This window comes from Parasteatoda tepidariorum, chromosome 3, assembly GCF_982258835.1.
Source record: "Parasteatoda tepidariorum strain Cologne lab strain chromosome 3, Ptep-v5.0, whole genome shotgun sequence".
NCBI classification, from domain to species: Eukaryota; Metazoa; Arthropoda; class Arachnida; order Araneae; family Theridiidae; genus Parasteatoda; species Parasteatoda tepidariorum.
Genome location: NC_141757.1, coordinates 90,042,343 through 90,066,672, shown reverse-complemented (window position 1 = coordinate 90,066,672; position 24,330 = coordinate 90,042,343). Strand labels below are relative to the sequence as shown.

The 24,330-nt window shown below is 29.1% G+C and overlaps 2 long non-coding RNA genes across 2 annotated transcripts; both read left to right on the top strand.

Moving 5' to 3' along the window:
* The first annotated feature begins 5,422 nt into the window (after positions 1 to 5,422).
* On the top strand, positions 5,423 to 10,750 carry LOC147813949 (uncharacterized). Its single transcript, XR_015432281.1, has 2 exons — positions 5,423 to 5,687; positions 10,314 to 10,750. It is a non-coding gene; the product is annotated as an uncharacterized LOC147813949 (long non-coding RNA).
* Positions 10,751 to 16,261: 5,511 nt separating this feature from the next.
* On the top strand, positions 16,262 to 18,826 carry LOC147813948 (uncharacterized). Its single transcript, XR_015432648.1, has 2 exons — positions 16,262 to 16,335; positions 17,663 to 18,826. It is a non-coding gene; the product is annotated as an uncharacterized LOC147813948 (long non-coding RNA).
* Positions 18,827 to 24,330: the final 5,504 nt, after the last annotated feature.

The following is a 24,330-nucleotide window of genomic DNA, read 5'->3' as shown; positions in this document are numbered from 1 at the left end:
TTTGTTCTGACAGAGAGAAAGAAGATTGGTGACGTTTATTATTTGAAGATTTAAAAAGTTAACGCAGCATGCAGCTCTTTTCAAAAATTTGCAAAGGGTTACGTGCTTTAATAAATCAGGAATTTATAGTTGCAATGTATAAGACGTTTCAAAAATACATATTGGCCAATTCTAGAAGCTACATTTGCTGTACAGAATTGTCCTTTTTAGAAAAATGCGTCGCAATTGATTAAAAATGATTTTTAGAGATTTTTTTTATTGTTTAGATTTTAAGATTATCTAATGTGTTAAGATTTCTGTGTACAGTAGTTAAGAGGCCAAACTCTTTTTGTTTACTTCTGTACATTAAGACAAAACATTTAATTTTGTTGTTTTGTTTTTAAATTGAAAAATACTTTTTTTATTTTTCTTTCTAATACTTTTTGTGACAAATGCGCTACATAGCTATGAAATATTTATGGTTTAGTTTAACTGTAGCAATGCGTTAAACTCATTTTGCTCATAAACTGTGCTCAGGTATCTGATATATATAAATATCTGTACCATTCTCAGACATTAAACTACATGTTCGGCAGCTCATCTCGTCCCTTTGGCAACAGTATTGGGACCTTCAAACTCAAAATAAACTTTATAATATCAAACCATATATAGACCCCTTACCTGTATTGCGTCTACGTAATGCAGATGAAAAGCTTAATCGTCTCAGAATCGGCCACACTCGACTCACGCATCTTCATCTGTTGTTTGGAGAATCTCCTTCCAAATGCGACTCTTGTAATGTCTTACTTACGGTTCATCACATTTTAACCATTTGTCCTTGTTTTAACCAGCATCGTATTACCTTCTTCAATAGCACTATTTTACGTATGAAGGATTTGTTAGATGAAATTCATCATCCTAACATTTTCGCATTTCTGCGAGCTATTGGTATTTTATATTGTATATAACTGTTTATCTGATTTTATTCACTCTCATTTCCTACCCATGAAACGTTTTACTTTAACAGTGTATTTTATAGAACTACGCTATTTATCGATTTTTATGAACTTTTAAAATATGCGTCTTGAGATAAACAGTTTTATTAGTTTCATTTACTTTAAGACAATGAAATTTATTGTGTGCAATTTATCATTAGATCTGACTCAACAAATTGCTTGGCGCTGCATATCCTACTTTGGATCTTGGGCCATAAAACTTCTACATTCAATCAATCAATCAACCGATATATATAAAGAAATGTCAATCGAACATAATGTTTTCCTTACAAGGAAACGAATCTAGTAAGTGTCATACCGACAAGTTCAACCTTATGTGTACATCGTCACTACCTTTATCATTTAGCAGTTGCCTAAAACGAATCAGAAGATGAATGGACTAAAGTTCCTAAACCTGACAGAATTTAATTTCGAATTCATCAAAATTATTTTCCATGAAATGAATGTATTAGTAATGGCAAGGATGTTCATGGATTTTTATATATTTATCCTGCAGTTATAAATATGCACAAAATTTTATCACTTTTCCGAAATCACAAATTTGTCCTTTCTAATCCGATTTCCAAGCTCGAATCATGAAAGGATTTGAAAAGAACTGCTTTAGCAGTTTCAGAATTTAGGGTGAAAAGGTTTTTTCTGTTCACGTTTCAGAGTGATCAGGAAGAGGGTCACCATAGTAAAGACAAAAACTCCTTCAATGTCGACGTGCGAGAACTAAAAAAATAAAGATAAGTATTAAAGAAGAAAGAAAGTTTTTTCGAAGGAGCCTGTTTAATTTTCTATTGCGATCATTTTGACCGCTACGGTCATTCTAGACAGAACCTCATTTTATGCAAATTAATAGCCTGATAAATTTTAATTAAGAAAGCTGGTGTCATTATTTTAGGAATTAGACATCCTTAACTCCATTAAGAATTTCGACATCCCTTAAATATGAGTGATTTACAGAAATTGTATTTCAGAAGATAAGTATTTCATCATGATATTTCTCAAATATTTTAAATCCAAAAAAGAATACATCCGATTTGGTACATCTGATTTGGTTCATGCAAATCAGATAAATGATAAAAGAAATACATGACATTATGTTTCAATGTATAATAACAACGTATTAAAGGCATATGTTTTTTACAAGAAAGAAAAAAAAACAATGAAATAAATTAAAATAATTTTTTGAATAATTTTATTTGACTGTATTTATTTTTTAATACGGGTGGCCCATGTATTCCTTTGATTATTATTTTTTTTCTTCTGCAAAACCGACTTTGGCTCCCGCATAATTCAATGCAACATTAAGCTTACAAAAGCTTAAATTTCGTTTCATAATATTATATTATGAAGTTCCTTTTTTTAATAGAATTTATTGGAAATACATAAAATCATTAAGAATAACGTGCTTTATACGTGTATTTTATACGATATTTATCGTATTTCATCGTATCGTATTTTATCGATATTTATCGTATCGTGTATCGTATTTATCGTATCGTATTTATCGATTTTGTATCGTATAAAATAACGTGTTATTTTATACGATACAATCACATATCTTTAAAACTGCTCTGACAGAATTTAAAATTAAATTAAATATTGAAATGGCTAAAAATATCCTGAACGTGAATGCAAGATGATAAAAATAGAAAAAAAAACGTTTTCCTTTAGTTTAACAAATTACTTTATACGATAAAAATCACAAAAAAACCACACTTTTTTCTTAATGTTACATAATACAAATTAAGAAGGAAAAAAATACATTGATTAATTACGATAAATTTTTATTCATATAATGACCCAACAAAACCTAAAAGACTTTCAGAAAAATAATCATCTTTTTATGTGAACCATTAATTTTATCTGGATTCTCTTTGACTTAAGTAATTCTAGATCGTTAAAAATACTTTATTTAAAGAAATAAAGAATAGGAAAGAATAAGTATCGCAAATAGAAATTAATGTTTTAAATCAATGTTATGAAAGACTGTTTAATGAAGCCATTTGCCATGTTTATAAAATATGCAATAAATTGTATCAATAATGGTTTGAACATTAAAATGCAATCCGAAACAATTACCCATACATCAAACATATCTAAGCAATCTGATATCTTTGACTATAGATTGATATTATTTGCACAAATAAATAGCAGAATTTACAGTTTCTGCTACTATATAGCTATGAAAAATATAATGATATAGTGATATGCTTTTCTCAAGTACTGTAAGTTTTAAGTTTTCCTTCTCCATCCAGGCACGCTGTAGTACCACTACTCATGCTTGAATTGGAGTTTTGCGCTGATGAGTCCAGAATTTCTGGTCTTTTTTTGCTGTAGCGGTGGTTGCTGTCATGATAACGACACTTCAAAACATTGCTTATGACATGTTGCCCTATGGCATTGTATGCGGTATGGGTCACCTGTTTAAAACCTTAGCCCTTTAAGGCAAATAAGTCTACTAATAAAACCTATAATCAGGCTGTTATTAACTGCGAACGTTTTCAAAGTTATTAGCTTGAGCTCAAAATCCTTTAAAAAAACTGTGATACTGTTAAAATGGCAGACTTTTAAAATTAAATAGATATACAAATGTAAGTGGTTTTTTATATTTTTTGAAATAAGCGGCCCTAGACTTTTTAAACTGCATCTAGAAGAGTAAATTAGGGTTGATGACATAGGGGTGATTCCACGGAGGGGAATCACTCATAGGCCATAGAGGGTAAAACATTATTATTTTACACAGAATTTTTGATGATTATGATTCGAAATACTTTTTATGTTTTGACTTTTAGAACAAAAATATTTCATACATATGTATCGTTTTTCAAAGAACGTTTTTGAGATATATATTAATACATTTCGTGCATTGCGTTTGTCACAAAACAGTTGAATCACCCAGTTTCAATGTAATTGATGGCTATTCTTTCAATTTATTTTAATCAGTAGGCCATAATATTTTTCATTATTTTTTAAAATTGTTTTAAGTAAATTCAAAGAATGCAGCATTATTTTTTTGAAATGATGGATTTCCAGTTATTGGTGTTGAACAAAAAGTTACTATTAATGTATATGCAGTTCAGAAGTAAAAAGAAAGAAAGAAAAACATTTAATGCTGCACTTTTCTTTTCGTCTCTACTCTTCAAAGCTTTTTACGGAACTTTTTTTAGTAATTTTAAAAATGTATGCATAGCTTTTAAAATTAAATCCAAACATATATCAGAAAAAAATTGATTTCTTGCAACTTGAGTAAAAAATCTCCGAAATAAATTTTTCCTCACTAATTTGTATGGTATAAGTTATTGTGAAAGACCGAAATCTAAAGTAAATGTCGACTTTCAGTGAATGCCGGAAAGTTTGTTGTGCACACTTTGATGTTAATTTATTTATTTGATAATTTAATATCCAATTAGGATAGATGAGGTAAACATCAGTGTTAGGAAGCCAGACAAATGTATACCAGAAAATAGCACTAAAGTTTGAAAACAGGTATACAGAATACTGGGCAAGTGTATACCCGACAATGGCGCTTAACTTTACAACAAAAAAAAACACTTCCGTTTACGGTATATCGGCCAAAAATTTCCATTCTTAAAAAGCATGGGGGCCGAGAATACCGGTCGTTTTCTTCACACCTGCTCAGCATTTCCAATGCTGATATTTTCCATAATTTATCTCCTAGGATATTAAGATATCGAATAAATGTTTAAATATTACAAAATTAACTATTACTCAATCATATATTTCAGCATATATTTCAAATATTTACCAAGCGATTATCAGCAATTTCAATTTTTCACAGTAACACGTACACGTTATATGTTAGTGATATCGAATATGAAAAATATAAACTATAAGACTTATTTAATCTTTGAAATAACTTAACAAGGAACAAAAATGCTTCTCTTTCTCTTTTTTTTTCAAGAATCAGAAATTTTTTTTTCATTTAACTTAAATGGAAAATCTTTAATTTCAACCTGTTAAGAATTACATATACGATATATTTTAATGACATTAAATAGTTAAAATAAAAATCTTAAATTGTATCCAAACTTCCGAATATTTTGACTAAGAATAAAAAAAAATTCAGGACACTCAGGATAAATTTTAGTGATATTGAATATTAAAAATATAAACTATCAGTTTTATAAAAAGTTGACTTGGAATAAAAATGAAGAAAACTTGTCTTTTTATGAATCAATGAATAAAAAAAATTGCTTACAAGCAGCATAAATGGGAATCTTTAATTTCTCCCTGCTAAGAATTATATTTAAATTACATTAAAATATAAAATCATAAACTAAATTTTATTCAAACTACCGAATACTTCGACTAAGAATAAAATTTACTAAACTTCTCTTCTGTAAAATCAAACACCAGTTATCCTAAAAACTATTAAAACACACATTAAAACTGTTATCGTAGAATGAATTTAACGAAAAAATATAGTGAATGGTTTAAGGATGGCAGTTAGACATTTTCCACAAAAAGCCAACCTCATTTCGGCTATAAGGCTCAAGGCTAACAAGAATAGATCAATGTTAACCAATCGCTGTAAAAGAATTTTGGATGCCTTCCAAAGTAGCCCATTCACGTAACAGAACAACTTCAGATGAAGTATCTCGGCCTATTGTTGAAAAGGATGTTTCTGAAGTGTACTTAAAAAAAGGTGACAGTCTGAAACTCGGTAACGGTCATTTGCAGGTATATTTTTAGTTCTTTAGAATTTTGTTACAAGTTGGAAATAAAATATTTCTCCTTCCTTTCCTCATTTTTTGAAAATATGATATTCATTATTACGAAATATATTTATACACTAATAAACACTTAAGTCGGTGTTTTGCATCGAAATAAAATTTGATATTGTGTAATTAGAATATGATGCTATTTAATAAAATGGAAATACGACATAAATGAAATTTTAATAATTAAAATAGGAATATAAATGTGTTTTTGCAGAACAGTACTTCATCAGGGGACACACTGCCTGCAAACACACAGGAGCCTTTCTGCTGTTAGTGGATTTAACCAGAACTAACAGTGCCCTTGTTCTGCAAACATACATTTATGTTTTTATTTTAATTATTATGATTTTATTTATGTCTTATTTCTATTTTATATAAAACAAATTTGACTTAGCTGCCTTGTGCGTTTTCCAATTTGACTTAATGATTTAATGCTTCAATGTGTTTATTTACCTCTTATATATCAATATTGACTAAGTAAATTGAATTGATTTTATGATTAGTTATTTAATAAAATTAATAGCTGCATTACCGTTCTTTTAAGGGATAAAAATAAATAAATAATTAATAAATTGACTAATTCGAAATAAAACTTAAATCATAAGCGAAGCTGAAAGATATACTAACACAATTAATAGAGCAGAAATGATTCCAATATTTTTCTTTATTTATAATTATTTGTCACCCTTTTCCGTGGCCTTAGGCTATTAGATTGAACAAAACACAATTTACGTAGTTCATCATATCAAAATACAGATCAACTGTATTCAGTATCATATGACATTAAGCAGTTGCTCGAGGCAGATTCATAATTTTCAAAAATTATCGTAATCAAGAATTTATCTACAATACTGCAATACTTATCACTTTTAAGGGGTAGTAAAAAATGTCTTTCCGCTGTATTTATAATAAAGCTGCACTGTGCTGGTGCAGTTTTAATATGTACTAAACATACTAATGTTATACATTATACGAGTATTAGTATATTTGCCATTTATTAATAATGGTCTAATTACCATAACACCAGTAGTGCTTTTTATCACAATTAATAAAGCATAAAGCATTTGAAGCTTCTCCTGAACAACGGTTAATATTTCTTCATTAATTTTGCTTTTTCTACACAGATTGTTTTTTTTAATTCGCTTAGTACCTATTATCAAAATTAACTAGGCGTCAATTATAGTAAGGCGTTTATCTTTATGTTTCTCTTAAACAAAATAATATCATTTTTTCATTTATTTTCCTTTTCAGTGCATAACTTTCTTTTTTGCAACTGGTGTTGATTTTAAATAATTTAGTTTTGCGGAAGCACATTTTTATTGGCAAAATAAACACCTGGTTACAGATAACTTCAGAAATATTAATTTGGTAATGTTGTCCACGCATGTTGCAACATCACATTGATCATTTTAGCTGACATAATGAATAATAAATACTTAGTTATTAAAAAGCACGTAAAAACTCAAAAAAAAGCTTAAAGCTAATTAACAACAATAATTAGTATCTTTGAAATATTTGAAGGGAAATAGAACCCTCTTCAGTTTAATTTTTAAAAAAAATGCCTAACGCTAAAATCTTTCAAAAAAATCCATTTTTCTCTTCCTTCTGTTTGAAATTTTTAAAAGAATTTTTGGAATGAAGGTTAAAATTACCCCTCTCACCCACTGCCCGAATTTCAGGAGCAACAGCAAACGGTTCTGGTGCCTTAAGAGAATCACATAAACTTTTATTATTATGGATTATGAGTTTTATAATAAACACAATAAATTATTTAATGATATTGTCATTTATTAGCATAAAATTGGTATTGAAGAAAACACTACATAAGATTTAATAGAACTTTCTGTGCCAACACACTGTCTAAGCCAATCATAGAATTTTATTTGTTTTTTTTTTAATATTTTTCAGTTAGTTTTACGTGCTAAGAGAAAAAAAAGTCTATATTGGGTAGAACACCTTGAAAAAATGAAGCAGATGGTTCACTAATTTCTGAGTTATTTCGGTAACTTACAGTTTCTTTTGTGGGCAAGGATAGCCTGGTTGGCAGGGCGCTGGGCTCACGTTCAGGAGAACATGAGTTCCAATCCAACCAGCCAAAATCTCCTCGTGAAGTAAATCGGGATTGGCGCACATTAAATCTGTTGGGTTACTAAGTCACCAATGTTCCCATAACAAAAAAAGTACTTCTAGGGTTACTGAATTGGAAATCTCTGATTCAGCTCAAAATTACGATTTATGGAATAATGAATAAATGTATTAATTGGTCCACCCTATAAACAGTTATGACGTATGTGTGTGGCAGAAGTCGAATACTTGGAAATATATGGCACCACTGGAAACAAGAACAATCGCACCCTTTGCCTTATTGGCATACGGCAACAACAACAGCTTCTTCTTGTAGACATAAAGGACTTGTCAACAATGTATATATATATTTTGCAGGAATTACTGTAATATTTCTGCTAATTTTAGCTGAACATAATCTTTTTTTTATTTTTCAGCGTAGTTTGAAAGTTATTAGTTTTAGTAGAGTGGTGTATTATTAAATTCACAATCCAATCCTGGTATGCTATATTTCGATAGGTGCGAAACGTACCTCTTATCTAATATGGCAGCGATCACGTTTTTGTCTATTACGCGAAGATCAATGCGCTCTTGTTTTTTATCCCCTGTTTGCTGCCGCTTAACAATCTCGATGTAAGTACTATATAGATTTATAATCAAAGCAAAAAAAAAGTTCTAAATTAAAAGACCCTGAAATGTTTTAGCTTTCAAACACTTTGGTTTCCCAGATTTGATTTCCTTTGCTATTCAGATAAATCTAAAACTTATCATTTTGCTCTGTCATCCACAGCAATGTCATCCTCAAGCATTTTATTAAAATTCTTATTTAATCTTTGCTTACTATAAAAACTCTTTGGATGTCTTTTGCCTAAGAGATTATTTAGCAGCTGTAACAAAGAATTCCTAGTTTTTTTGTAATTTTTTTTCCTCTTTTTTTTAACAATTGCTAATAATTATTTTTAGCAATTAATATAATTGCAAACAATTACTGTTCCTAAAATCTAAAATGTGCTTTAAAATTAGACATATTTGGTTTAAAACTTAAATTTACCCTTTGGTAATTTTAAAACAGAAATTAAATATATGCCCACGCATTTTTGAACATCCTTTAGAAATATTAATTAAATTTCTTATACGTGAAATATTTTTTACAAGAGTGACGAAAGTAATTTTGTTGCTTCTTTTATGGCAGTGCTATCCGATAATGTGCCTCAGAAGTTTATCTGGTATCTGACACTTTTCTCAAAGAGATAAAATTGAAACATATTAACATGTTGATACAAACTCTAGAAGTTGGAAAATCTGATTTACATCACCAGTCTGCGGAAAAGTGTTACTCTTCTATTAAAGGAGTTCCATTATTGGTTTTCTGAAAATGCGAGATCATACAAAACTCTCATTCATAGAGATTTGGCTTAATGGCCCATTGTTCCATTTCACAAATAAATTGATTATACTTTCCATGAGGTGCTATTAGTTAAATGAATGCAAATTTTATTGATTGATATACCAGGTGAAAGTAACTGAAAATAGTTGCAACAAAGAAAAAAGGATTTTAAAGTTTCGGAAGAAGAGTGCATTTCAATAGATTTATTTGACTTAAACACTGCGGTATTTACTAGTGATAATATCATAATAACTAAAAGTATTTAAATCTAAAAGTTATTAAGAAAAAATTAGTAGGCTTTATTAACATAGTTATTTGAATAAAATTAACCTCATTGCGTTAAAATTAGGTGTTTAGATTTTTTTTACCAAATGTTCGATGATATAATTATATTTTCTGTGGTAAAGTAAATAAAGGAATTGAAACGTTAAACTGATCAAGATTATGATTTTAAATTCTTTGTTGGAAGTTAAAGCTTCGAATCTTTTCAGTGTTTCTACAGCAAAAAAACTCTAATGTAATTATTCCGAGTAATATTTCTCGTCTACAGGTTAGTAATATCAGAGTTTTATTACAATATTGATAAATATATAATTTTGTTAAACATTTAATAAATGAGTAAATCTTAATGATTTAACAAACAGTATAAATGTATAAATCCATATCTAACATTAAAAGTATAGTTATATTTTCTGCAATTCGGTCTCGTCCGTCAAAAGTTATTTTTTAAGCATGCCTTCATTTAAGCTTACTTTTTATACGAGAAAATACCACCTTAGAATAAAGTCTTATGATTTAAATTTTTGAAAATTTTAAAACTTGTACTGCTAGCACTTGGACAGTACAGCTGATTCCGGCTATTTTATTACATTTTTCCAGAGTGATTACCCACATACAACATTGATTGAATTTTAGGTAATACATATTATAAATATTTCATAACTAATTTATTTTATTTTAAAAATCCATTCTTTTGAAAAATTAAGAACCACTAAGCATACAAATTTATATCAGATCTCTTGCAGGAAGTTTTTAAAGGGAAAAAAAAACTTTCTGTAGGTATTTCTCTTATGTGTCACATAAACCTTGGAATTTATTTATCTATTGGTAACATAATTATTATCAATTTTTTAGGTTGACTTAAGTACTGTTATAATTTTCTTTCTGAAATTACGGTAAAACAATCGACAGCAGTAATCGACCATAAATAACTTGAATGGACAGTGGAGCTCTGCTGGAGTAGTGTCCTTTATGCGTGGTTGATAGTTTTATATTCTAATTGCCTAGAATCATTGATTAAAAAGTATGTAGAACACTAGAAACTCATGATGTATTGAAGGAATGGAAAAAATGCATTTTACAAGCTCAAGAATTTTATCGTGGTATCGACACTGGGATTCGAAACCCTTCTCAAAATTCCATGAGATTGACCGAATAGCCCTCTCAGATACAGTATGTACCCAGCTTCATAGTAGAAAATAACTAGGCCTAGAAGTGGAAGAAATTGACAAAGCCAAGAAGTGGACATAATTTCAATTCTTAAACAGTATTATGTAAAAAAAATCATTAAACGTTTTCTCTCACACTTAAAAGTTTAAATGTTATCTTTTTTTATGGTGTTTTGACTGTTTTGGTTGAATTCGGACAAATAACAATTAAAAAATTGCATCATCTTTACCAAGAATTTTTTTTTTTAAATTTGTTAAAAAATCTTATATATATATATATATATATATATATATATATATATATATATATATATATATATATATATATATATATATATATATATATATATATATATATATATATATATATAGAGAGAGAGAGAGAGAGAGAGAGAGATAGATAGATATAGATATAGATATAGATATAGATATATATATATATATATATATATATACACTGGTTATCATAAATTAAGGAAAAATCACAAAAATAGCGATAACTCTTTCAAAAGTAAGCCAAACCGTGCAAAATTTGCATATGTTGTCCACTAAGAGTAGCTGAGTAAAATTGCAATATGCAAATTAGTGGCGCTGCACTCGGCTTACGTCATCTGCCTGGAGCATAAAAGTCCAAGTTTGAGAGAAAGCACACAAATTTTACTGTGATTGCGACATTGAAAATCTGAGATAGCCAATTCGTAATAATGACCTCTAGGCATCATTTGCCTGAAGAACTACGATGGAGAGCCATCGGGAGACTAGAGGCAGGGCAGAGTCAATCAGAAGTGGCCAGATGGCTAAATGTGAGTCCATCTGTGGTTCATAGACTTTGGAGGCAATTTCAAACCACAGATTCGGCATCTAGGAGGTTCAGTCAAGGACGGCCAACTGTTACGACCAGTGCCGATGACCGATATTTGACATTAAGTGCACGCAGGAATAGAACCGCTACTCCGACACATCTTAGATCCTCTCTTGCTGCAGCCACCGGAAGGTTGGTGTCAACGTCAACTGTGCGCAGAAGGCTCCACGAAGGTGGTCTGTATGCGAGACGACCAGCCATTTGCGTGCCGCTCACATCACGCCATAGGAGAGACCGTTTGCAGTGGGCCCGACAACATGTCCACTGGACGTCAGATCAATGGAGGCCTGTTCTCTTTACGGATGAGTCCAGGTTTAGTCTAGAAAGTGACAGTAGACGTTATTTGATATGGAGAGAACCTGGGACCCGTTATCATCCATCAAACATCCGTGAAAGAGATGCATACGGAAGAGGCAGTGTCTGTGTTTGGGGAGGCATATCCTTAGGAGGGCGCACATACCTCCATGTCTTTCCAAGGGGAACCGTGAATGCTCAGGTTTATCGAGACAACATCCTTGATGCTTATGTGCGCCCATATGCCGGGGCAATTGGTGATTGCTTCCTGTTACAGGACGATAATGCAAGACCACACAGAGCTCGCATTGTTGATGATTATCTTCAACAGGAAACAATTACTCGCATGGAGTGGCCAGCTCGATCCCCGGACTTGAATCCTATCGAGCACGTTTGGGATGCTCTAGGGAGGCGTGTATCTGCCATCAATCCGCCCCCTCAGACCCTTGCCACGCTTGCAACTGCTTTACAAGAGCAATGGCTCTCACTTCCTATTGAACTGATAGACCGCATAATTGAAAGCATCACACATCGCTGTTTGTGCTGTATTGCTTCTAGAGGCAATCATATTCCATATTAAAGGTACTTTTTCTATTGCAAACCGATACTTCCAATTTGTTTATTTTATACATGTGCTAATTTCTATACTACTATTAATGTCTGATAATTTCTTTTTATGTTGTTTAATACCTTACTATGTGTTGTATATTGTGGGTAAGTTTCATAAAATTCCATGTGTAATTTCTTGAGTTATCGCGATTTTTGTGAATTTTCCTTAATTTATGATAACCAGTGTATATATATATATATATATATATATATATATATATATATATATATATGTATGAAAAGGAGACAGTCATGCTTGAGTCTTGAGCCACGCAGAAAGCAGTTAGAGGGCAAAAATACTTTATTTAGCTTCACATTGTATATTCAAAACATTTTTAACATTGGCGGAGCTCAAATTGCATACCAAAAACTGTGTGCTTTAGTTCTTATCCTAGGGAAAGTAGCATATGATTTCCCCTCTATTTTGTTATATCTTACGGAAAAAAGGAATCATTAATAATTACAATTGGTTTATTAAATAAGTAACGCAATTCCTACAAAAAATAAAGGGAAAAATGTCTTACATTTAGTTAAGACGTGCTTGAGCCAAAAATAGATTTAAGGACCGAATGTGAATTTAAATGTGTGCGAAGGAGTGTTTCGTTAAGGTCTAAATATATATATATATATATACATAAATACATCAATTTTCAACACTCAATTACAGCACAATTAACTAGCTGGTATATAACAAATCATATGCTTTGAAATCACAGAAGGTTCACAAGACTTTCCCAAATTAGAACAATATTTCAGTCATAAACAGACTAATATTCGCCACTCTTATGCACACTATTACTCTCTCCGAGAGGCACACTCATATTTATATAGACTTGGTGAATGTATCCGGGAAAATTCAACATGATTCTGGACAACTCTCGTTTAACTTCGTCAATATTAGTTCCATCGCTTCAAAATTCGAATTTTCCGGAACTATCATATTGTTGCCAAAATAGTCGCTGAATATCGCCAAGTCACCAAAATTATTGCCAAGTTTGCAAAAACATCCACTACCGAGTTTTCCAAAAGAAATGCATTGCGCGTTATTTTCTCTCTAAATTACGTTAGAAATAAGCGATTTCCTCCCAAATTTTCCAATTAAACTGTTTATTTGAGGTCCCGTTTGCTATTTAGCCTAATAATAAAATAATATTTACAAAATTACACGCATATTTACAATCAATATATATGTAGTGTAGTGTGCTACTTTTTTGCGAAAGTAACGTAGTGAGTAGTGCGTTACAAAAAAACAGTAGTTTGTAACGATCCTATGAACTACTTTTAACGTTAGTTAAGAGTAGTAACACAGCTCCAACACAACTAATTTTCTGAATTTGATGGGTACAAATCATCGAAAGTCCATCATGAGCCGAAATGAGAATGGCTGGAGCTGAGCGTTAATAGAAATTATGCATTTAAAATCACGTATAACTGATATATAAACTAGCCATTAAGAAAGTTGGATAATTAATCACTTCGGTCACACTTTTATATGCGACTGCACACACGTGAAACATTGATGTTATTTCAGAGGAAGGGAACGTATTTTCGACGTTCTTAATTTCTTAGAGAAAATCAATTAGCATTAAACAATTATATATATATATATATATATATATATATATATATATATATATATATATATATATATATATATATATATATATATATATATTTGTAAATAACTATTATTAGCCAGCGTAATAATATTCATTTTTCATAAACAAATCAAATTGTTTGAAAGTATGTTTATTTTCCAATTACTTTCAGGCAATAATAAAAAATCAAAATTTCTAAAACTCATATATTTTATACTTAATTAATCCTGACTTCAGTACAAATGTTCGTTATTTTTAATGGAATCTATCAAAAGCAATTTTCCTGCACAAAGAAATTGGAGGGCAGTTTAATAACTTTTTTATAGCTTTTATAGATTTTTACGTTTTTTCCGAAGAATGCTTTTGCAAGGCAATAAGGAAACTTTAAATTAATAACCATAAATTAATATTTTCTTAAGGGAAGCATTTTTAATAATACGGTTGAGAAACAAAAACAATGTCTAAAGTTTGATCTAATTGATTTCAAGCTATGATAAATTGGGTATCAGCGCTATTTTGACTTAAAACGAAAATTGGGAACTTCTGGGGAAGTTATTTTTAGTTTATACTGATACAGGTCTCCAACAAAGCTTACCTCGTGTGTATATATATATATATATATATATATATATATATATATATATATATATATATATATATATATATATATATATATATATATATATATATATACCCTACAAAAAATGATCAATAGAAATCAATAAAAACATTTATTGATATCAATAGAATTCTATTGGTCTGTACTTGTTTCTATTGATGTTTCAACTGATGTCAACTGATATCAGTAGTGTATTGGCATCAATAGATGTTGAACAATAGGGTATTCTATTGGTCTGTACTTGTTCCTATTGACATTTCAACTGATATCAGTAGTGTACTGGTATCAATAGATATTGATCAATAGAATTCTATTGGTCTGTACTTGTTCCCATTGACATTTCAACTGATATCAGCAGTGTATTGGTATCAATGGATATTGATCAGTAGGTACTCTATTGGTATATACTTGTCTATATTTCACACTTCAACTGATGATTACTGACATCAGTAGGGTACTTGTATCAATAGATGTTGATCAGTTAGGTATTCTACTTGTTTTATCAATGTATGAACTGATATCTACAGATTTTTATTGACACCAGTAAAACTTAGCAATTATTGATCAATAGGTATTTTATTAGTCGATATTTGTTTTCATTAATACATCAACAGGTGCCTATAGAATTACTTTATATACGTTTGCTTACAATACATATTTTTCCAGAAATCTAACAGGTTACGACCTTTTAAAATTAGATTACTTAGTTAATAATTCTTCATTATTTTATAATTTTTTTTTCTTGATTATATACTGATTTCCGATAATTAATTTCTTAGATTTTTATAAGGATTCTTAACATATATATTAAGGGTAGTGAAAACGTACACTTTCTATGTGCACTAATTAAAGAATACATATTTAAAATTATTAAAATCATTTTATAATTTTGGAAGAAAGGAAGTTTTTGAGTAAAACTTTTACACATTTTAATAACTTTAAAATCTGCTTAAAGTCATTCAAATGAAAGTAATTTTATAATAAAAGTAATTTAATAATAAAACTTGTTTTTATTAGTTTATCATTTACTTACTTATTTATTTTGTAATTTACAAAATTTATTTTAATCAAAGTCATGATGGCAAAAAAAAATATTATTAATTGTATCACTTTAAATTTTATTATAAGTTGTTATTAATTTTTATTGATTTATTATTATTATTGAATTTTTACTAAACTAGAACTATTCGCAAAATAAATTAATTATTTTAGGTTTCAAACAACTTCATAGCAAAAGAAATACATTTACATAAATTAAAAATTCATGTAAAATCTCAAACCTTTTACCTTCAAACATTAACCTCGCCATCATAAATTTATAAATTTCAGTCCCTTTTTGAAATTTGTTTTAAATAAATTTAGATCATAAAACAAAATAAACTTTTTTGAATTAAATAAGTAAATTTGTTTTGTAGAAACATAGTTAATTCAATCCAATTGAATCTATAAAAGCAAAAAGGAGTTATTAATTCAGAAACGAAAGGGGAGCATGCAAAATACGAGAATCGACTTTTAATCGTTCGTTAAATCTGTTTTAATCGTTCGTTAAATCATATAAAGCTGCCTACACTCCCAATTTTGAGAAAGTTCCTTTTAAACTTTTTCCCCAGTTCATTCCGTTTCTCAGTCTGAAGTTACAGCCAATCACATTACTTCGACTTACGTTCAATGTTTACAATAGAGCGTCATGGAAAGAATGAAGCATATTATGTGGAGAAATATTTTAGTAAGTGTAATTTTTTCTTTATTTCTTACTTTTATTTACATCTTTGTTAGTAAAAGAAATATTAAAACGTATGCTTGAGTTTTATTGATATTTTAAGCTATCTATACATATATATTATTCTTGAATTATTACTGCATGTGCATGCATAGGTAGGGTTACGATATACTCGTATATCATATACAGATTCCTTCCATTGCATGAGAAGAAAGTATTTTTTATGTTTTTTTTTCTGGGTTTCTTTATGAGACTTTAATAGAAGCACATTGTTCACATGTTATTTACATAAATTCCCATTAATATCATCGTTAGTAACAAATTAATTATTTATTTAGTTGTGTATAATATTTTTAAACTTTGCATTATATTTTAAGTGTTAATCACAAATTCTTTTGTTATTTTTAATGCTTTTCCTGAACTGTAGCCAAAAAATATGAAGCGAAGCTTGATAACAATATTTTAAAAAAATATATATTGATTTTAAGGTAAAGATATGTGTAAAAACTTTATATACAGTGAAATTTTTTTTTTGCTCTCTGAAAGGCAATTTAATGTTTGGGTAATCTAAATTTATATTATTAGTATAATTAATTAATTACATAAAATTTATGTTATTAGTATAACTAAATGATATAATTAAATATTTTTTTGCTACTCTGTCTTGACTGTGTTCAAGCAAATGCAAAAAAAATTTTCAATTATTAAATATTTTTATAAACAATAATTATTTTTATAAGTAGTTATTTTTATAAATAATTACTTTTCTATTTGCATTTAAATTTTCTTTGTTTACTCCATTTTCGTTATGGGTTAAAAACAATCCTTACACTTTCTTATGAATTTAATCTTAGCTGGATTTAACTTTTTTTTCTTTTCTTTAACATGTTGAATGCCACGCTAATTTTACACGGCTTGCCCGTCTGGCCAAAATGATTTTTTCAGTATGTATTGCATTAATTTCTTCCAACCTAATTTCTTCTAACCTTCTTCTTAGTAATGATAATAATATAAAAAAATTAGGAGCATTAAAAATTTATTCTAATTATGCGTTTCTAGTAATCTAGGCTTCGCCGTTCATTGGTGACCCCTGGGGTGCTACAAACAAACTCAGCGCCAGTCACTGGTGACCCCTATGGCATTCAACGTGTTAAATTAGTTCAATAATATTAAATTATCAATAATATTAAATTTAAAAATTATTTTGGCTAAACCTATTCTTAATGTAATAAAATCTTCATGAATGTATTTGTGTACATTGTGATGAAAACTTTTAACAACTTATTCAAATAAAATACTTTTACATTGATAAGTTCTGTTTAAAATTTTCTAGCTGAATGGAATGCATGACAAGACTTGTATTTGGGGTACATGGAGAAGAAAACCAGGCAAACATGTCACGGTTAGTCTGGCGTCATGATCCGTCTACCACTAAGGATATTTTACGTCAGCACTGTGGTCAGTGCAAACTTTCTATTCCTTGAGCCATTGCGACATTTCTGGATATGATAAAGCTGATCACTTCACAAATACTGCTGTTAATTTCCTCCACTCGTTTTTACTCTCCACCATTTGATGATATCTTCTCCACCATTGTAAGAGTGATAGACTAATGAATGAGCCAGACGTGGATGCTGCGAAAAAGATTTGGTTAGGCCTCCTCTGCAATGCGTTACTATTGCTCTGAATTATTTTGACTGTGTTAAGTAGTGAAAATTGAAAAAGAGTGTGTGATTCGGTTTTTTCAAAATTTGAAATATGTTTTAATTTAAAAGTTCTGTGCGAAACATGCGAACTTTTTTTATAAATACCTACATTACACGAGTCTTAATATACTCTTCACTCTGTATAGCAAATTTATCTGTATATTATTACCTTTTACTATGACGTTTTACTATTTTCTCTTAATAATGCTAATTTTATTTAATTTTAAACTATAATTTTTTGCAAATTTGGATTAGGTTATTCTTACTGTTTAATTTCCCATTGTATTAAGTATGATTTTCCATTATAATTTTGCTGCTGTTGTTGTGTTTTATTTGTTTACCTGCTCTTTTTAATTACTGACCTTTAATTATGATATTACTATCTATATATACATAACCCATGCTAAGGATTTAAAATTATTAGCCAGTTTTTAAAATTCTAAGCCAAAGGTAAATCTTAACAATTTTTTTATGATTGATTTTTTCTGTAGGAAAATGCATATTTATTATAAATTGAATTATTTTATAAAAATGCAACTACAAATTAAGAATAATTTTGCTGTTGGGGAGGAGTAAATGAACAATGAATGGATAAATTTTTCTTTTTGTTCAAAAACTGCATTCGCCAATACTTTCCCCAAAATAACATTTTTGTTTTGCCAAATTTCAAGTTTAGCATATTTGGTAAGATGACAAATGCTTAGCACAAGCTATCTATAGATAAAAATCAAATAAATGGTATATCATTTGTGTGTATAAGGATTTAAAGCCTATGGTATACTTTAAGATTGTTCTGTCATTTTTTTCTTTCTTAAATATTGAAACTTTTTACTCTTAGAATGCTATGTCAAACACAATGGGGGGAGAGGGGGGTCTTGAAATGACAATAAATTGACTTGTTTATTTTAGTCAGGTTTTTGGCTATCTATAAAGTAACATTTCTAATCCATCCATCCATCTCCAAAACATTTTTTTGTGTAGTATTGTAGATTCAAAAATTATTGACAATAATTTTCTAACATTTTAATTTATTGTTTAAAAAAATTTAATTAACTATAAAGAAGCTTAAAAAAAAGTTAATTTGTTTTTATAAACATAATGCAAACTATAGTTTTTGATAAAGTGTTAACTGATGTCAGTATTTTATTTCTTTGTATAGATCAGGTGACTTAACTTATTTACCCAATTGTGTATCAATGTTTTATTTTCCCGCTCAGAGCTGTTCACTAACAATCCTGTATCAAACTGTAGTAACACACAATTTGATACGCTTGTTTTAAGAATAAACCGGTTTTTAAAACACTATTCCAGTATGCTGAGCACAGTACACTAGTACCAGTATATGCTGGCTTTAGCATGATACTAGATAATGAAACTACAATTTAGGTATTATACCGGAGCCAGTATCCTGCTAACTTGTGAAGCACCAGCTTCGGTATGATACTGGCTGATGAAACGCTGGGTCTGGTATAATTCCCGATCCAGTATCATACCAGAACCGGTGTTTCATACGTCGGCATGATTTTTTTTATACCAGGAATTTTTTCCAATAAAGTACCCTCTTGAACTCACATTTTAAGTTTATTTTTATAGTTATATTAAGCAATAAAATATAATTTAGTAATAAATTATATTTAAAATTAAATTGGAAATATGAAAAGGAAATTAAAGTTAACTTTAAAACTAGCATAGTGTAGGTATAAAGAAGTATGTTTTTTTAGAATATAATTCTTTTATCCTTCCACTTAAGCAGTGTTTAAATATTCAAAACATTTTTAGATGCTTTAAATAAGTATTTTTTTATACTGTCCTGTTATATTTTATCAATTTATATTAAATTTTCCACTTGCTTCAGCTAGTAGAAAATTTACTATGGTGCATACAGAGCATTTGACCAATTCAGCTAAATCTTGCATTTTAAAAAAGATAAACAATGTTGCATTTTCTTGTTTAAACCTATCTAATATGCTTTCATTAATATTGTTTTCCCTAACTTAGACCAGTCTATTTTTCTGATGGGACCATGATGTCTCATTTCCTTGTACAGAACAGTACACTCTACTGATATCAATGTTCCATTTCCCCGTACACTCTACTGATATCAATGTTCCATTTCCCCGTACAGATCAGTACACTCTACTGACATCAATGTTCCATTTCCCCGTACAGACCAGTACACTCTACTGATATCAGTCCATTCTACTGATATAGACCAATACATTGTATTGACCTACTCTACTGATATCAATATATCATGACCAGTCCATTGTACTGATCTACTCTATTGATATCAGTGTTCCATTTCCCCGTACAGATCAATACATTTTTTTTATTGATTTCTATTGGTCATTTTTTGCAGGGTATATATATATATATATATATATATATATATATATATATATATATATATATATATATATATATATATATATATATATATATATATATATATATATATATATATATATATATATATATACTGATAAGTAAAGAAATTGTAAAGGAAATGTTATTTTTGTTATGATCGTAGTGGTTTGCATTTAGGGAACTAACAAGAATTTATATTTTAATTAAAACAATTGTTCGGGTTTAATAACAAAGTGAAAAAAAACTTTTTCAAACAATATGTTTAGAAACTAATGTGAAGGTAAAATATATCAATTTTTATTAATTATTTTTATGAATTATCTTTATAAATACTGAATATAACTAAAAAAAAAATTCGAATTGAATCGTACGTAGTATCATTAATATTTTTCACTATATGAATATATTTTTTTTAATATCGTAGGTAGGGAAACCAAATTAATTTAAAATTTTTCGCCTTTCCAATTTAATGAAATATAAACGAGTCAAGGTTTTCTTTTTAAAAAAAAATAAATTTAAAATTAATATCTGTATCCATCCGTCATAATTTAATTAAAGTAGTCAAAAATAGAAAAACAGACTTTTAGGAAATACTTCTGAAAATAATTTTAATCTGCGTCATGAAATAGACGAAATTTATTTTAATATATATATATATTTTTTTAACTCAAAGCATTTATCTGTAATTAGAATAGTATAGAAAATAAATTCTGTGATAAAGTTAGTTTGTTTTGCATACTGTTTTTTAAAGTTTGAAGTTCTTAAGACAAATCAGTTCCTTTAATCCTATAAGTCCACTGTTAAACCATTAGAAGCTAAAAGTAACTGTTTCTATGAATTCTAAAATTTTTATACATTCGTATATAATTGAATTTACGCTTAAAACTAAAATTACTAAATGATTAATTAATTTTAATTAACGCTTTAAATTTAAACTTAATTCATTTAAAAATAATGCTTTAAATGAAATAAACGTCTTTGTCTTTGAAGTAGAGTTATAACTAATGCAGTAATCCAGAAATTTATTCTACGAACCTTTTTAATCGAAAAATAGATTTGACACTTGCAGGTTTCACGTCTCTCGCCATTCCTACGCCAAAAAAGATTTTTTTGTTAAACTGATGCCATGATTTATCCCTCTGTTTTATGTAAAAAGATTTAAGTCCTTATTATGTCACTTTACTATTTAATTACAAATCTTTAAAGTTTCTGAATTTATTGATGCCTTATTGATTTATTGATGCCTTACAAATAGCAACTTATAAACAAGCAATAGACTATGTAACAATTTATATGTTATGCCCATTTCGTAATAAGTAGTTTACTTTAAAAGGTATTAAGTTTGTGGATCGAAATTTAATTTCATAATGAATAAGGTTTACCTAGAGTGGTTAAAACGAGTAAAAATTTGAAAGGAATCATAGTAATTTCATTTTTGATTGATGAACTAGTACTTATATTTTTACAGGTTGTTTCATATTGATTAATAGGTTAAAGAAGCAGATCTGTAGTTTATTTACTTTGATAAACAAAACTTTCCTGAAATTGTAGTAATCCAAGAGTATAAAGATATTCCATCAGTCACACAGCAAGCTTATCTGTGGTATTCTAGTTCCAGCATTATTTGACATAGAATAGTAGCTGTCATAAATTAGAGCGCCTTATTTATCTGTTGCTCCGGTGATTGTAAGTCTTGAGGAAATTGAGACAAGGATTCTTTGATTAAATAAAATATTTTATTAGAAAAAATGACAAGAAATTAGATATGGAAATCCTGGTGGCCAACAAAGCTAAGGCGTTTCGCCTGCTTCAGCAGAGTTTATCTGGAAATTTGCTAAACTATCATTCAAAAGGTGACGTGCGTTTTGATACCAATGTGTTGGAAAGCTGTATTTCTGCAAAATTACATGTAAGATCGTTTTCTAAAACTAGAATATCCGTTCTGATAGCATATCTCAGTAGGTGGATACTTTAATCAATTTTATCTTAAGATAAAGTGTTCCAAACACTTGAATTATGTCAATTAACTTTGCAGAATAATTGAGGCTCAATCAGTAAATGAAAGTCTATTCATGCACAGTCATCAATTGGAAGTTAAGCTCTGATTCAGTTTTCTCAGAAGTATGTTCACCTACTGGTTTTAATCGACATCTGAGAGTAATTATTTCAGCAATATCTTTGTGTATTTGAAAGGCCATTAATTGACTATATAATTTTTGTTTCTAGATTCTTTTGAAAATTTATCAGCAAGATCATAGGCAATTTCTTTTGTATACCTTGTTTTATGATTATTTAGCTCAAAATAAGTTTCAAATAAAATAGCATAATGCCTCGATATTGTTTTTATTTTCTTCCATAAGTCTTTTGATGAGGTATTACGGTTTTTACTACGTCTGATGTATTGGATTCAGAAAACGTTTTGACTTAGTTGTCTAATATTCTCGAGTTTTTTTTTAATTCAATTAAATTTCCTGCGGTGGTTCTCTTGGTAGGATTTTGAATTTTATGAGGTTCACTAAATTCTTTGTTACACCAAGAATTTTTGATATTTAGGGCATTTAGAAGAGGTATAAGTCATCAATTTATCAACAGAATCTATGAAAACTGTGGAATTTCCGAAGTTGCAAAGTTACAACAATCTTTGGTAAATTATGGCTATTGTAAAGATAATTTCTTACAAAAAGCCGTAAAATGGGTAAATAAGAGGGGAACAAGTAACAAGATCAATATAGTTGAAGGTTATTGATGGAGAAGGTAAATGAACTTTTCATCATTTTTCAGAATGCATAATTGGTTTTCAAAGATTTGATTTTTAATTATAACAGCCACGAAAATTTTTTAACTGTCACTCCCCCACAAAATATTGTGTCTGTTAAGATATATGATGCTATATGTTGAGTCACGATACTGTCAAGATCAGATTCATTATTGTTTGATTTGTTGGCAGGCATAATCAACCTGCTATGATTTACTTGTTGTGGAATTGATGACTTTCTGAATCTGAGACTTGAGATACTTTTGGAAGGATTCAGATATCGCTGTATTTTGCTTTTGCTGAGGTATTTGAGAGAATTAACTGTATGGTGTTAAAATCTTAATTCTTGCATTATTTTATTGCTTAGATCTGTTTCTTTATAGTAATACTGTGTACTTATGGATTTTGTTGCTTTGGGATTGGATACTACTACATCATATGATACATTCAATCAAGGTTGGGAGCTTGGAAATTTAGTTTTTCCCTCAGTATATGAAATGTTTTGCATCACTTTAATGCTCATTATTTGCCTCCATTTTCAACAGCGACTGAGTTTGCAGAATGGGATCTGTTACAGTCTAGTCGTTTTTCTGGGGATGAGCCACAGTGGGACTAGTTCTCTTTTTCCTCCATTTTACTGATATCTTTAATATCAGAGGGTGAGACTGGAGTGTTAAGAAAAAAGTAATTATTGTGTTACAATTATATCTGAACCCTTCTTTTATTGCTTTGTTTCCTGACAGAATTTCAATTATTTTTGAAGTTGAGAGGAACTGCAGAGCTTTGTCCTCAATTACCTTTTTAGAGACATGAAGAGTGTTTTAAAGTACTACTGATATATTAAACTTTCCGAATTTATGCATTGAATTAAATCAGGAAGGAGCACATTTCGTTTGGCAAGAGAGCACCACTAGGAAGATTTGTAAACAACTATTTTCTGTAAATGCCTGATTATTACACTAGCGACAAGAGGGAAAGAAAGATGACATTCTGAAATTTAAAATTTTATCGAAAAGCTCTAATGCCTTCAGATATAGCAATTGTGCCACACGGTATGATAGCATCTTTTTATTATTTGTGAACGGTATTATAGCATATTTTTATTGCCCCTTATTCCGTTTTGTAGACTGTTTCTAATTTATAAAAATGAGTATGACATCAATATAGTGCATA